This window comes from Manis javanica, chromosome 15 (assembly GCF_040802235.1).
Source record: "Manis javanica isolate MJ-LG chromosome 15, MJ_LKY, whole genome shotgun sequence".
NCBI classification, from domain to species: Eukaryota; Metazoa; Chordata; class Mammalia; order Pholidota; family Manidae; genus Manis; species Manis javanica.
The window spans coordinates 1341017-1355442 of record NC_133170.1 but is presented as its reverse complement, the minus strand read 5'-3'; the positions used below and the strand labels follow the sequence as shown (position 1 = coordinate 1355442).

The 14426-nt window shown below is 45.4% G+C and overlaps 1 long non-coding RNA gene across 2 annotated transcripts; it reads left to right on the top strand.

Annotated features, from left to right (window-relative positions):
• Positions 1–7475: 7475 nt before the first annotated feature.
• LOC140846633 (uncharacterized) lies at positions 7476–14007 on the top strand. Of its 2 annotated transcripts, XR_012125957.1 has the most exons (4): positions 7476–7708; positions 9537–9822; positions 10830–11035; positions 13693–14007. It is a non-coding gene; the product is annotated as an uncharacterized lncRNA (long non-coding RNA). The 2 variants fall into 2 exon arrangements; XR_012125958.1 differs by lacking the exon at positions 9537–9822.
• The last annotated feature ends 419 nt before the right edge of the window (positions 14008–14426 follow it).

Here is a 14426-nt window from a genome sequence, read left to right as displayed (position 1 = left end):
CATGTTTGGATAAACCAATTTCTCATCTTGCAGAAAGACTTTCTTACGTGGTTGAAACATTGTCACCAGAACGTATTCCCTCTCTAATCCTCATAGCTCAGCACGCAAGAGCAGTTGGTTATGGTCAGCTCTCATGGCATTGGCATCATCACATAATAAAGAATGATGGAGTAGAATTCAACGCATTCACCTTAGCAGGTTCACAACTTCTACTGTGTCCCTAAGCATGCAGTCTATTTCAGCTGACACTTTTCTCATAAGACTTTCTCAATGAAGTAGTCTAGTTAAATCACAGATTTCTTAATCTGAGTGTGTGTTCCAGATGCTTTTCTATGACTGCACAGGCACCATAAGGGGGCACTTCTACATGAACCGTAAGCTGCAAACCACAGAGCACGTGTGACACCAACCACATGCTCAGGTATCAAGGTAATACCACAATGCAGCAGGAGTTTCTAAACATTCGTTATTTATCTCATGTAGACCCATTACAAAAGCTTAAAACTGTACCAAATGTTGAGTAACCTCAGCCTGCAAGACTCTGCATAACTCACCCCTGGCTCAGCTCTCCAGTCTCGTCTCATTCCACCTTCCCCCTCAGCGTCTACGCTCTGGCCATAAACACCCCCATTCCCTCCTACTTCACCACCTAACACCCCAGGAGAACTTGCTCTCTTCATGATTGCTTAGCATCTCTGTGCCCTTCTAACACGGAACCACCACAGACAGAGACTCTCTCTCTCTTCCACTACCAAATCTCAAATGCCAGGAGCATTGAGGTACTCACTGAACAGACCATCCTTACAGCAGGTTACAGAGAACAGCCACCAAAATGTCTCCTAGCATTAGGAAAAAATATAAAATAACATTTTCAGACTCAGCGAGTAGCAAAAGTGAAAAATGACCCTCACGTTGACAGGATGACTGCCTCCTTGTAATACAAAGGGGAAGGGGAAAAATGGGATGGGGGGGATGGCAGGAACAGAGGAAGAGGCCCAGGTGGGGTCGCCTGATGGACGCAGCTCGGTTCGCCTAAGGCCATTTGCTTGGTCCGGAGGAGCCTTTCATCTCCCTTTGCACCCCAGCTTCAGCCCTACATTCATGCAACAGGTCCCCCGTGGTGATCCCTCCCCACCCACGTGCATGTGCGCACACGTGCACACAGACACGCTCACACACACTCACACACACGCAGAGGGGCTTGGATGCTCCCCTCTCCGTCCTGTATTCTTCAGACCACAGCACCCAGCAACCCCTCTGCCACAACGCCCATCATACCGTCTTTGCAAAGCGGTTTATGTGGCTGTCTTCCGTCTACCCAGAGTGTATCTTCCTGAGGGCAGGCATTCCTGCTTACCCTGAGGTTCCAGCTCATAGTTTAGGGCCTGACCCAGGAAAGATTTCCATATATGTTTGCTGAAATAACAAATGAAGAGGTTTCCATCATTTTTCTGCCCATCACAAGCCACTAGGGTGGGGGGAGGGGTGGGAAGAGGGGCAGGGAAGGGAAAGCAAGGAGGACCAGGTGTGGGGACCGGACAATGGGAGTTCGGGGTTCCTTTAAGTGCCATCTGGCCTAAGTCAATGAGGGCAGATAGGTGGGAAAAAGATTGGTAAGAAAAAGGAGGCCCAAAGGGCCACAGCTATTACAAAAAATGCTTTAACAGTCCATAAAATCTTCTCTTTTTCTCTTTACTTTGTACCTTTGTTCTTTTGCTCATTCATTAGTTTTTTCCAAAAATAATTTATTGAGAATCAATTTCATAGAAGGCATTGTGCTAGGTTCTGGTAATATGGAGATGAGAACTGAGCTGGTAAGCAAGCAATCATGAGATAGTATGATAAGAGCATAATAGAGATTTGCATAGATGAGATAAGAAGAGCGTCTAAACCATCATTTGCCACGTGGGTCCTTTTGGCTTCGTGGAAGAAATGAACCCACAATGTATCAGTCTATCCCTGAGAACCCACAATGTAACCTGGGAGGATAAAATGTTCTGCGACTTAGAATTTCTTTTCACAGTTCTCAGTGTTCAAACTTAAGGTTTTGTTTTTAATTAGGTTTCAGAACAACAAAAATTTAAAAGACTTTTCTAATTTAAGATACCTTCTAAACCTGGCCAGAAAGGCCAATGATTTTTCACATTCTTTGGGTCATTTTTAATTTCTACTCTTTGAACGGCATGGTTCCCAAGGAGGGTGCCATCTAGGCACAGAGACACATATGCACACACATGAAAACAATTGGCCAAAGCGAAGTGTAATGGAGATGAAATTACAAAATGTATGAGAGCAAAATTACTCAAAGTACTAGAGGAACACAGATGACAAAGGTAATAGGTCACTAAGGTGGACAGCTCCTGTGCTTTTGGACTTCATCTTGAAGACAAAAGGAAACCAATGTTTTTAAGCACAAAAGTGACTAAATCAGGGGAGAACTTTAAAATGTCCTCTGTTCTTTTGTGCAAGTAAATACTAAATCTATTATTGACATGTTTTCATAAAAAGGCCCATGTACACCGTCTGGTGAAATCAGAATGTTAAAAAGAACTGTGAATCGTCTCAAATTTGACAGATGACTATGAGTAATAATCAGCTACCGAGGTTGGCTGAGTATCTGTCAGATCACAGAACACAATGCAGAAACTGATCTTGACGTTCTTGGAAACAATAGAAAAACCATGATGGTTCACACTTACAAAATAAGATGAAAGAAGAGTGTTCCCCAGTGTTAAAACTCAGCATCTGCAAAATCTAGGCAAATGAACATGGCCAGGAGCCCTCAAAACAAATCTGTCAAATGTCTAGGACTCTTTCAGATCACTAGCTTTTAAAGACAGCAAATTAAAAGACTAAATGTCATTTTAGAAAAACTGTATTTTATTTCATTGCATTAAACGTCTCAAATATGGGAAAAATGGGAAAAAGCCAAATTAGACACTGTGATAGAAATAATGCTGTATATTTATCAAACCCCATTTTCTTTTATTCTAAAGGCACAGCAGGACTTCATTTCCCAAACTCCCTTGTTTAGGAAAAGCTCAGGACTAAGTTGTGGCCAACAGAACATGAAAAGAGGTGATTTTCAACACTCCCAAGTTTAGCTCCTGACACCCCCATGTCCTCCTTCTTTGCATGCTGGCCAGATGCAAAAATACTCACAGAAGGCCCCGACGCCCTTGGAGATTGAAACAACAAAACACAGTGAAAGCCACAGGATGCAAGGAAATCAGACCTCTGAATGCCTCTGTGGAGGAAGGACCCTCCTTCTGATTCTCAGAGATCCTCACCGGTTTATGGTGGAAAGCCAGCAGTGAAAGCGGAGATGTGGGATCATTACAGTCGTTAGCACATCCTGACTGATGTAGACCCCCAAAGCTGTATTCATGTTAAAAAATCAGAAGAGCTATACAGTACACTCTAAGCCTCCTCAAAGTACTTCCAAGTGCTTTCAGAGCTGCAATTACACCAAAATATTATGTTACATATATAATCAAATTTACAGTATACTGAAGAGTAGAGTTGGAGAGAATGATTTAAAGGCAGGGAGAGAAACACTAGTCATTGCATTTTGAAATAAGGTGACCTGATATGATAATCCGTGAGGGATTCGGGTATCCAATGACACTTCCCCAGTGGGAATTGTCCAGGGAAGGCCAGACAGCTTCAGGCGGAAACAAAAGCACCCTGAACACTCAATGACTACAGCAAACTTCCTCCACCTCTATGTGCTAAGACAAAAAAGCTCTATTTCAAAGAGTTTTGATGATGTAGATTTTTCTTGTACTTTCATATAAGTTTAGTTTTATATTTTTCCTAGAATATTCTTTATTCCTTTTCCTAATATATTCATAGGCTAGCATTTTTTCACTACTTTTAATGTATTTTTCATATTTTGACATGTACCCATTTTATGTGATGCTTTCTATACTTCTAAATTTTTCTGTTTGATACTTCTTACTGTTCTAAGTGAGTATAAGGTCTATGACTATTTGAAATCTTATCTGAGATGACTTGAATTTCCAAATACATTTCTTCGGTAAGATATGCTTTCTTTCAGTAGTAGAGGTCTCTAAGGTGTGCTCAGTGAGACCAAGATGGCCAAGCAAAATGGAGGGATCAGAAAAGGGTAAGAAACCAGTGAATATAAATTCCTTCTTTAATACCTGATCATCTGAGCACTGACAGATCCTTAAGGTCTCTTTCCAATCCATTTTTAAGATAAATGGAATTACTGCATAGCCTCCTCTGGTCCATATCATGAGAATACCTGCAATCTCCAAGTGGGTCACACATTGCCTGACTAGCTCTCGCAGCTCCGGCGGGGGCGGGGGGGGGCCTGGGTCAGAAGCCTCACAAATAGATATCCTTTTGCTGTGATCATACTTCTATTCATTTAACAAATGTCGAAGGAAGGTCTGCTATGCACCAGACACCAGTGATAGTGAACAAACAAAAGACAGAAAGGCTACCCTCTCAGAGGCCTATTTCAAGGGGGGAGAGGGAGACAGATCACAAACTAAATGAATTATAATTAATTACACAGTATGTCAGACAGCAAAATCGCTATGGAAATAAGAAAATGGGAGGAAATAGGAAGTTTGCAGAGACGTCAACCTTTCAGTTGGGTGTTTTTTAAGGCCTCGCAGACACAGGCACGAGAGCCAGGACCTGGGGCAGCGTGGGGACTGTGGAGGCAGCTCAGGAAACAGGGTCCCCGGGCGCAGGAGACAGAAACGCCTTGAGCAGGAATGTTCTAGGCGCGAGCGAGGAACGGAGGGGGGCCGGTGCCCGGAGTGGCGGCAGCGCGTGTGGGCAGGGGCGGACGGGAAGGGGAGGCCGGGACCTCAGAGGGGGCCCAGAGACGGGAGCGCCTGTCCCCCAAGGCGGGGGGGGGACCTTAAAGCAAAACAGACAGTCGCTGAAGGGTTGTGGGCAGGGGAATGACAGCAAGCGACATGGCTGGAAGGTTTAATTCTGGCTACGGTGTTGACAAGGCCTGAAGCAGCGAGGGGATGCTGCGCAGACGCAGGTGGGCAGCGGGGGCCCAGACGGGGTACGGTGGGCGCCTGCGGGAGAAGCGGGGAGATTCCCAGCGGCACTGGACTCCGAGCACGAGGACTCACGGGCCGCTGGGACGCGGAGCCGAGAGAGAGCGGAACGGGGCCTCCCAGGCTCTTTACTGAACGGCTGTTAGGGTAAAACCGGCTTTTACTGCCATGGAGAAAACAGAGGCAGGACTGACGTGGGGAGAAGAGCAGCCGTCGGATACCAGTCCTGGACGCACGAAGCCGAGATGCATCCTGGGCGTCCGAAGGGAGACCCCGAGCTGGCAGCGGGCGTCCCAGGACGGGGGTTCTGAGGAGAGGCACGCACGGAAATACAGACCCAGGGGTCACCGTAAGACTAACTGGGGTCCCCGAAGCTGTGGGAAGGCCAGGAAGAGGAGAACAGGGGTTCGGGGGCCCCGCACTGGTGGCTCTGAAAGAAGAGACAGCAAAGGACTAAGGCCAAAGGGCCAGCGCATCAGGAGCGAGACCTCGGCGATGTCACCGAAGCTGCAGGCGCGGCTGGTGGCCGAGAGCGGGACCCTCGGCTCCCGCGGCGTGGAGGCCGCAGCGCAGCGACCTTTCCCGGGGCTGTTTCGGCCGGACGGTGGAGGTGGCCGCCTGTTGGATGTGCTGCAGCAGAAAATGACAATGACATCAGAGCAGTGAAGACAGACAAGTTTGGGGCACAATCGTGCCATAAAGGGAAAGAGAAATGCAGTGGCGGGAGAAGCGAGGAGGAGCTGAGCAGAGAAACAAGTGGGAAATGGGCGACACGTCTGTGGGCGGCCGGGAGGCACCGCGCAAGCGGGCAGGTGAAGAGGACACGACGGTCGCCGGGGGCGCCGGCCCGAAGCGCGCGCAGAAACGGAATCCAACCCGCAAACGGAGAGTCGGCGTTTGCTCGACCCTGGAGCGCTCCGTCCCCACTAACGCGAGGGCGGACGGCGGCCGCTCCCAGACGCTCCTGCGGCCCCCCGAGGGCGGGAAGACAAGCCGTCTGGTCGCAGTCAGGCAGCGGTGGAGGCGGGGCTTGAGGGGGGCAGGGTGCACAGTAGGCATGGGGAGAGCAGGTGGCATGCGGGTGCTCGAGCCCTGGCAGCGTCGCTCGGTCCACCTGGGTTGAGCAAGAATTTGCCCCAGACCGGCAAGCCCAGGAGCCACGCAGGACAGACGGACCCGGGACGGAAGGCAAGCCCCACGCAGCCAGTCTCCCGGCGGCCAAGGGACAGTGTGCGCACAGGGAATCACACCAGGAGATTCAATCTGGGTTAGAAAGGTGGTAAAATACAAAGGAAATGAGAGACGGTCGGTAAGCAGGGGTCAAAGGACTGTTGAGTCAGGGAACGAGGAAGCGAGGTGGAGATGAGAGTTTTTAGTCGGAGAAGGATGCTTGCGACTGGAGCAATGGCGGGGTCGCCGCTCTGAGGATAAGGTGCTAAGCCGACACAGGCGGGGTCTGGGGAAGAACGGAGGGCAGGGTCGCTGGAGCAGAGCGGCTGAGCAGCAGGATCGTTCGCAGGGGCATCCCCGAGCTCGGGCACGCGCAGGCGGCACAAAGCGCAAGAGAGCCGGAAGCTAAAATGGTCAATAAATAAGGTTACATGCAGCCAGGAGTCTCAAGAAAGTGAGTTCATGAACCTTGTGCTACTGAAGATCAAACATCCATCCTAAGGAATGGGAACCTGATTTTGCCTTTGACAGAGTATTAATGGCCACACAAGAAAGACGGATAATTGAAAGCTATTTCAAAAATTGACTAAAAAGGAATCTATTAAGTACTAGGTCAGTCATCCTGACATCTGTAGGCTGGACCAGGCCTTTCCATCCCAGAGGAGGGGTCCTTTAGGCAGGAACAACCAGAGCATCTCCACTTACTCCGGAAGAAGGCCCAGCTGACACCACTGATGCAGATTTACTTGGAAAGTATTTGGCCTTAAAAAATGCCTATATGCAGAGTACATAATAATAGAGAAATTATGAAATCAATGTAATGCTCTACTCAGTAGTTTAAAGAGTGAATAAGTAGTTACCTTTAAAAACAAAGTACTATTTTTCAAAGGCAGGGGCAGGAGGGGCGATAAGGAAGGAAATGGCTGAGCCATTTAACATGAGGTCTTCTCCCTCTGTGAGGATTCTAACTACTTTAGAACAGGGGCGTCTGCAGGTTTCAGAAAATTGTTCCAGTCATTAGGAGCATTGACTGCATTTGTTCAAACCTAAGAAGACTACTAAGAAATAACACATATTTCTAGGGGTGACCATTTAGCTGTACGATGGCACTGTGATTCAGCAGCAGTTAAACACCAAACTTTCCTTAGATTTTAGATTATACGTACAAATTATAATATTTTATTAAGATAAATGGATAAAACTGTGTGAAAAAGTAAATGTACCTCTTTAATCTTTGCTTCCTCCAGGAAAAAAAAGACTACAAATCTCTGTGGGAGACCTGGTTTGGGAGAATGAATCAAACTAAATGTGAGCTAGAGAAGCTTTTCAAGATGCCCCTTTGTCACTGCTGAATATTTACTGTGTGACAGCTGCTGGGCAAACAGAAATGAGGAAAAGATACATCTCTGCCTTTGAGGAAGACACACATATAAACAAATTATGTGTGTACAATACACATTCGTACACAAAATGCTAGTGAAAAGGAGGTGAGTAAACTTCTGAGTCAGAGCAAGGACACAGCTGACACCGACCTGGGCCTTGGGACCGAGCTGGAGTCAGACTGAGGGACGTCCGTGTGCGTCTGTGCGTGGGAGGGTGGCACTGGGGAGTGGGAGGCTCCTGCAGAGAGGGAAACTGAGAGGAACGGAGATGCACGAGACATTTTAGTTCATTGTGGGCAGAGAGCGGTGGTTTATGAGGAGAAACCATGGATGATACACCTGTGAAGTGAAACTGGAAACGTAGACTGTAAGTAATTTATTCTTCAGACTGTAAACTTCATCCTGTTGAGTAATTGTGTTGTGTGTTCCATAGAATACTAATTCTCTGGGATGCTGGTGGATATTACAATGAAAAAAAATGGCATCTCTGATCAAATAAGGTTAAACAAATTTTACTTATAAATTCATTTACTCTAGGACTTCCTGTACTTCCTAACATATGAATACATATTGTGAATCTCAGAAAGAAAATAGAATATGCAGCTTTCCAGACTATTTGACCGTAGAACCGCCTCCCCTCCTTGGTAGGGAACGAATGCTCTGTAGGGATGCATTGCCTTGAAAAGCTGCCGGGGCAACGGGGAAATCCCTGTAATATTAATTGGTTTCCCACCACATGACATCATGTATCTCTTCTTCACCCAATAAACATTTATTGAGTACCTTCTACATGCTAAGCCTAATAGTCCATAAAAGTCAAGCCTTAGAACTTCAAATTATGGCCAAATGAATAAATATAATATTAGATTCTTACTGGATTAATCTGAAGAAAACAAAAATAAACCTGGATCCTTCCTGAGGGTACAAGTGCATCGCAGTGTCGCGGTAGTGAGGAGTGGAGACTGCCTGGCTTTGAGTGCACACTTCCACTTACCAGCTGTGTGACCTTGGGCAAATCACTTAACAAATCTGTGCTGCATATTTCCTGTCTGTAAAATGGGAATTGGGACAGTATACCTAACTCAGAAGTTGTTCTGATGATTAGACGAATTGAGCAAGTTAATATTTATAAAGTGCTTTGAGCAGTACTTGGCAAGCACAATTATGCTAGGACCAGAGGGAGTGTTTCTCTTCCTTTCCCAAAGTATTTCATTGCATATTTACTCTGGGAAGATTTTGTAATAAGCCAGTGGCCTGTTTAGAGCTGGGTGGGAATGAGACGCCACAAGGCCACACGGGCTCTTCCTGTAGGTGGGACACGTCACTGAAGCACCGTGCACCCCTGGGCGGAGGGCCTGCACCCCTCACTCTCACGGCCACACACCGGCGCGGGAAACCAGGATACAAAGATGTACCAACAGGATGAAGGAATAAGGCTGATGGCTACATTCTTCTTTATACTCCTTACTGTCCAAAGTCAGTGTATCTTGATAAAGAATGTTATTTTGAAAAGTTAGCTTTCAAACTAGAGTTAGAAACAAAGACAAACACAATATGATGACTTTTCTCCTTCCCAATCTAAGAACAGTAGCCAGGGGTAAAGGGAAGATCAGTCATGATGGAGTGTGATGCTTCGAATTAGAAATACTGTGATTCACCAAAGAAATTCCAAAATTTTTAATATGTTAAAAACATTCATGAACATTATTATAGTTTAAAGAAAACAGTATGGTTCATATTGAAATTGTAGCTGCTTGAAAATTCAGGTCACTGTAACTTCTTCACAGAATTTTTTTTAAATGGTGTTCAAAGTTACCTTAAAATTAAAACTACAAAATGTGAGCTTACGAGTTCACATTTTGTAAATTAAACTGAAAAGTCATCTAACAGACATTTCATAATAATACATCCTAATAAAGTTTCTTCCCTCCAGATTGAAACAAAGCATCCTCTTCATTTTGGGGATGGCGGGTGGACGTCTGTGTGAACGTCTCTCACACCCCACGTCCGATAGCAGCAGATCATCTCTGCTCCTCTGCAGCATACACCCCGAATCTGACTGCCTGCCACCCACACCCGCCGTGGCCCACGCCGCCGTCCTAACTGGTCTCCTGGCTACCACCCCTCCCTCCAGTCTATGCTCAGAACAGCATTAGAACACACGTCGCTGGTGTCACCCCCGTGCCCACGACCCCCAAAGGTTTTCCATTTTGCTTGAGGTAAAAGCTACAATGCTGGCCGGGCGTTCCACGATCTGGTCCCTTGTCACGTCTGCCTCCTCTGCTCCACTTGGGTCTCCCTGGCCGTCCTGCCATTTCTAGAGCCAGCTGCTCAGGCCTATGCCCGCGCTATTCTTCCTGCCGGGAATGCTCTTCCAGCGGATGCCCACCTGACCCACGCCCTTGCCTCCTTTAGCACCTCGCTCAGTGTCCCCTTATCAGTAAGGTTTTCTCTAACCAGCTCTTCATTTTTTTTCATCTTTCATTTTCTTTACTGAAGTATAGATGACACACAGTATTATGTTGGTTTCACTATATGAGCACAACATAGGAAACCAACAATTATATACACTAGGAAATGCTCACCATGAGAGTCGTTCTGTGACCACGGAGTCACTACAATAACCTGGACTATATTCCCCAGGCCCAGCCGCCTCCTGTAAAACTGCAAACTGCCCCCACACATATATCCCCTTGTGCTTCCCCAGAATTTCCTCCACGAAGCACTTAATACCATCTACCATCCCAAATATTTCCCTTAATTATCTCACTGCCTGTCTTCAAAAAAATTAAAGCTTCAAAAAGGACAGGATTTTTTTGTTTTGTTCCCTGGTGTGTTCCCAGAGGCTAGAACAGGGCTTCGCACAGTGGCTGCTCGGGAAGTATTCGGTGGGTGTTGAATGAAAGCGAAGTACTGGGCATGCACTCCTGCCCTCTGGACTGAAGCCTGGGCTGGAGGTAGAATTGTAGGGGTTGTCAGTGCAGATGGCACTGAAAATAAAGACTGGGTGGAGTCAGTGAAAAGGAAACTTTCAAGAAAACTTGTTTTCATGATATTTGTGAATATTGTTAATGACAAAAATAATGCAGTTTTTGCAAATCTCAAATTAGCAAAACTTACAAAACTGAAGGCAACTAAAAAGACACAAAATATAACTAACTTCAGGAAGCTGAGTCGATAATCTTTAATTGCTTTCTAACTACATTTTACTTTTTCCATATTCAAGATTATCTTCTCTGCAAATGAAGGACTTGGATGTCTTCTCATTTGTCTGTCCACCATCTGATTTTAAACAACATGGAACATTAATATGGAAAGGAAACACATGTAATGTGCTCCTGGAGAGACCCCTTCCAGCCCTCATCTTCTGTGACCATCTGGTTGTCCTGGTGATGGCAGGACATGGGGGAACTGAAAGTGACAAACTTGGAAGTAAGTGCACATCACAGCTCTCTTTCCAATAATGTGACACTTAGTCTGAAGCTTCTCCAAAATGTAAATGCAGAACCCAAGGCCAGACAACATCTTCCCAAGGATCAGCTGTTAGAATGTAAACAGTTGCCTCTCAGACTGCAGACCACATTTTGTGAAAACAGATGCAAAAAGTGTAGAAAGCATTACAAAGTACCCACCACCAGCACCTGGTAATCTGTGTTAACTGTACACATGAGGTCGTCTGCCCCTTGGACTTCATAAATGACATCACTCATCGATCCCTGAAATTTGTTTCAACATAATGCAAATATAGTTGGGCTGGAAGACGCCTGGCTGCAGAGGATTCTAAAAGCTTTTGCAAACACCGTGAATGCATGTTCACAACCACAACTTGGTAAAATGTAGTATTTCATCACCTCCTACATTTAAATTTCTAAAATCTGCATTATATATTGCAAGTATTTTAAATCACAGTTAAAGCACTGGAAAAGCCTACATCATTTAACAAGTAGCATGCCTTACAGGGTGCTGATTCAGCAGATGATAGGCAAGCAAAGTATGAAACCATATGAAAACTCAAATAACTGCCAGTTGAAAGTTATGAAGATGAAGAAGTTGAGAAAGAAATTAAAATTGTATAAGGGAAATAGACAAGGGAAATCAATTGAAGAAAATAAAAAGTATAAAGGCAATAAGTTGAAAATATAAAACAACCTGGAGAATAAATGAAATAGAAAAGCAAGTACATGAAATGGATTCAAGATCTAACTAAGCTAAAAAAAAATTGCTTATCAATCAGCCAACCTACAAGACTCACATTTTTAAAAATGGAAATTATTATAATTGAGGTGGGGGTAAAAGCAGCAAGAAAATTCTGTACTACTGTGGAAATGAGAATTAAATAGGTCATCGCTGCACATTTTCCTTGGCCTCGTTTCCAATACAACCCCTACAGGGTTCTAACTCCATCACATCTCTCCAGCACCTCCCACTGCCTCCAGCATTAGAACCACACATTTACCTTCCTCAGCACAACACACCCATTTTCCTGCAAGAGAATTGAATGTAAGTCAAGAAGGGGTATGAGTCAGGGAGAAGATAAGTCAAGAAAATGACAAAACTTGAGATCTTTCCGATTGATCCATTATATATCCTATTAAATGTTTTTGAATACTGCCATCATGGAATCATAGACTCTCAAGGTCAGAAAATATTTTAAAGATCTTTAAATCCTAGCTCAACCAAGCTCCGTTCTTAGATTCTCTCTGTGACATTCCTACCAAGCAGCTACATTATTTTTACTGAAACATGTTGATTGATAGAGAATCCACCATCTTCCAAAATAGCTCAGTTCACCTTGAAACATAGTCTAGTCTCTTATTTATTCCATTCCTATGTCACCCAAACTAAATATTTTACCTGGGATATTTATTGATAAGAAAACACAAAAACACCAAAATGACTGGGGCCTACCCCACAAAGACCCTCATCTTAGTGATGTGATTGGGGGTCCCTGAGAATCAGCACGTGTCAAGGCTCCCCAGGCGGTTCTGACATGCCGGGCGGGATTAGGAATGTTGCACCAAGCTTGCCCCAAACTGCAGCAGAGCTCCTGTTAGAAAACACGGGGTGACCTGTGTCCCTAAAACTTCTGTTAGTCTCAGTTTGATTCCTTGATGACTAGATGTAGAACAAGGCGAATCATAACAGGGCATGAGAGCAAGGTCTGCGCTCAGACAGATCTGCCCCTGGGCGGGGTGAGTGGCCCTCCTGAGCGACCTCAGCTGTCTAACTGTCCTGGTCGGCTCCCACTTCTGACCCAGGAGTTAATGGGAATGAAGGAGATAATAATGCCCCGTGGCTGTCACAGTGCCAGCATGTCCACCAGAGCCTTTTCTAGTGCGTGGGGTGGGCAGACCCTGGGGTGGCCCCAGGCTCCCACTCCTTGGTGCTCACACCCTGTGTAATGCTTCCCCTCGCATGTACGTGGGACTTGTGACTTGCTCCTAATCAATAGAATATAGCAAAGGTGAAGAGGTTTTGTAGCTATAATTAAGGCCCCAAATCACTAAGACTATCCTGGGTGGGTCTGGCGTAGTCAAGTAAGGCCCTGGAAGACCCTGGGCTTAGTCAAGTGGACCCTCCCTGACATCAGAGACTCCAGGCAGGAGAGACTTCCTGATGCAGGAAGGGTCAGGTTACAGAGCGTCCCAAGAAATGCCGGTGCTGGCCTGCAGCCAAAGGACAGTGAAAGGTCAGAGCTCCCCTGACGGCCACCCGAGGGAACTCACAGGCGGGTCCCCGCTCAGCCGAGGCTCCAGATCATCGGCTCCTGACCTTTCTGGCTCAGCACCCACTTTTTCCAAGAGTGATTTGATAACACACCCTTCAGTGAATTATACTACACTATATATAAAACAAGGACAGGTTTTTTCAAATTATTTTATTAGAAGAAATTAATAATATTAATGCATTGCTCAGTACTCTAAATTTAAAAGTATGTATTATTTTTAAAAATTAATGGAATCTTTATTAGCAAGAGGGTTGAGCTTGGTGAGATGACACTAATTTTTCGATATTTGGTGTCATTTTTGCCATCAGCAATCTTAAATCGCCACATTTCACTACTGACAATTTCTTTTCTCTGTTAACAGATGGCTGCCCATGCTGAATCCTCTTTCGACTAACTATGATGGAAGTGCGACGAAAACTTCTTTGCTACAGCCCATAAGGCTGGACAGAATATTGGAATTTGCCTCTGAAGCCAAAATTCTTGATATTCATTTTTTTATTTCAATTTCAACTCTTCATTTGTTGATAATTCTGTCAGCTCCTCCTGCAGTGATATTTCTGCTATTTGTAGGTTCAAGGAGGGTTTTAGGACCCAGTCTGGAATAATCTAACTTTCTAAGCCTTGGTTTTTTCAGTAATAGAAAAAGGAAATAAGGAAATACGGTCTTTGCAGAGGATCAAGTTCAGATGAGGTAAACAGGTTCTGGTGCCAATTCCAATGTATGTGGTGGGGGGCGGGGGAATCTCCACACCAACAAGCAGTTGCCTGGACACCAGCTGGGTGTCCCTAACTCGATTCTGACTCCATCTACCCAGAGACGGCTTCAGATCCCACCCTCTGAGGACTCAGTCCTAGCAGACGGCCCTCCCCGCTCCCACTTCAGGTGCCAGCTGCAGGTCCCCCTTGTTATCCATGCTCCCGAAGACTCGCTACAGACAGAAGCTCCCAGGAGCCCCTCCTCCAGCTCAATCGATTTTCTAGAGCAGATCACAGAACTCGAGAAACATTCTGTTTACTAGACTGTTGCTTTATTAAAAAAGATATAACTAAAAAAAAAATTTAAAAAAAAGATCTAACTCAGGATCAGCCAGATGG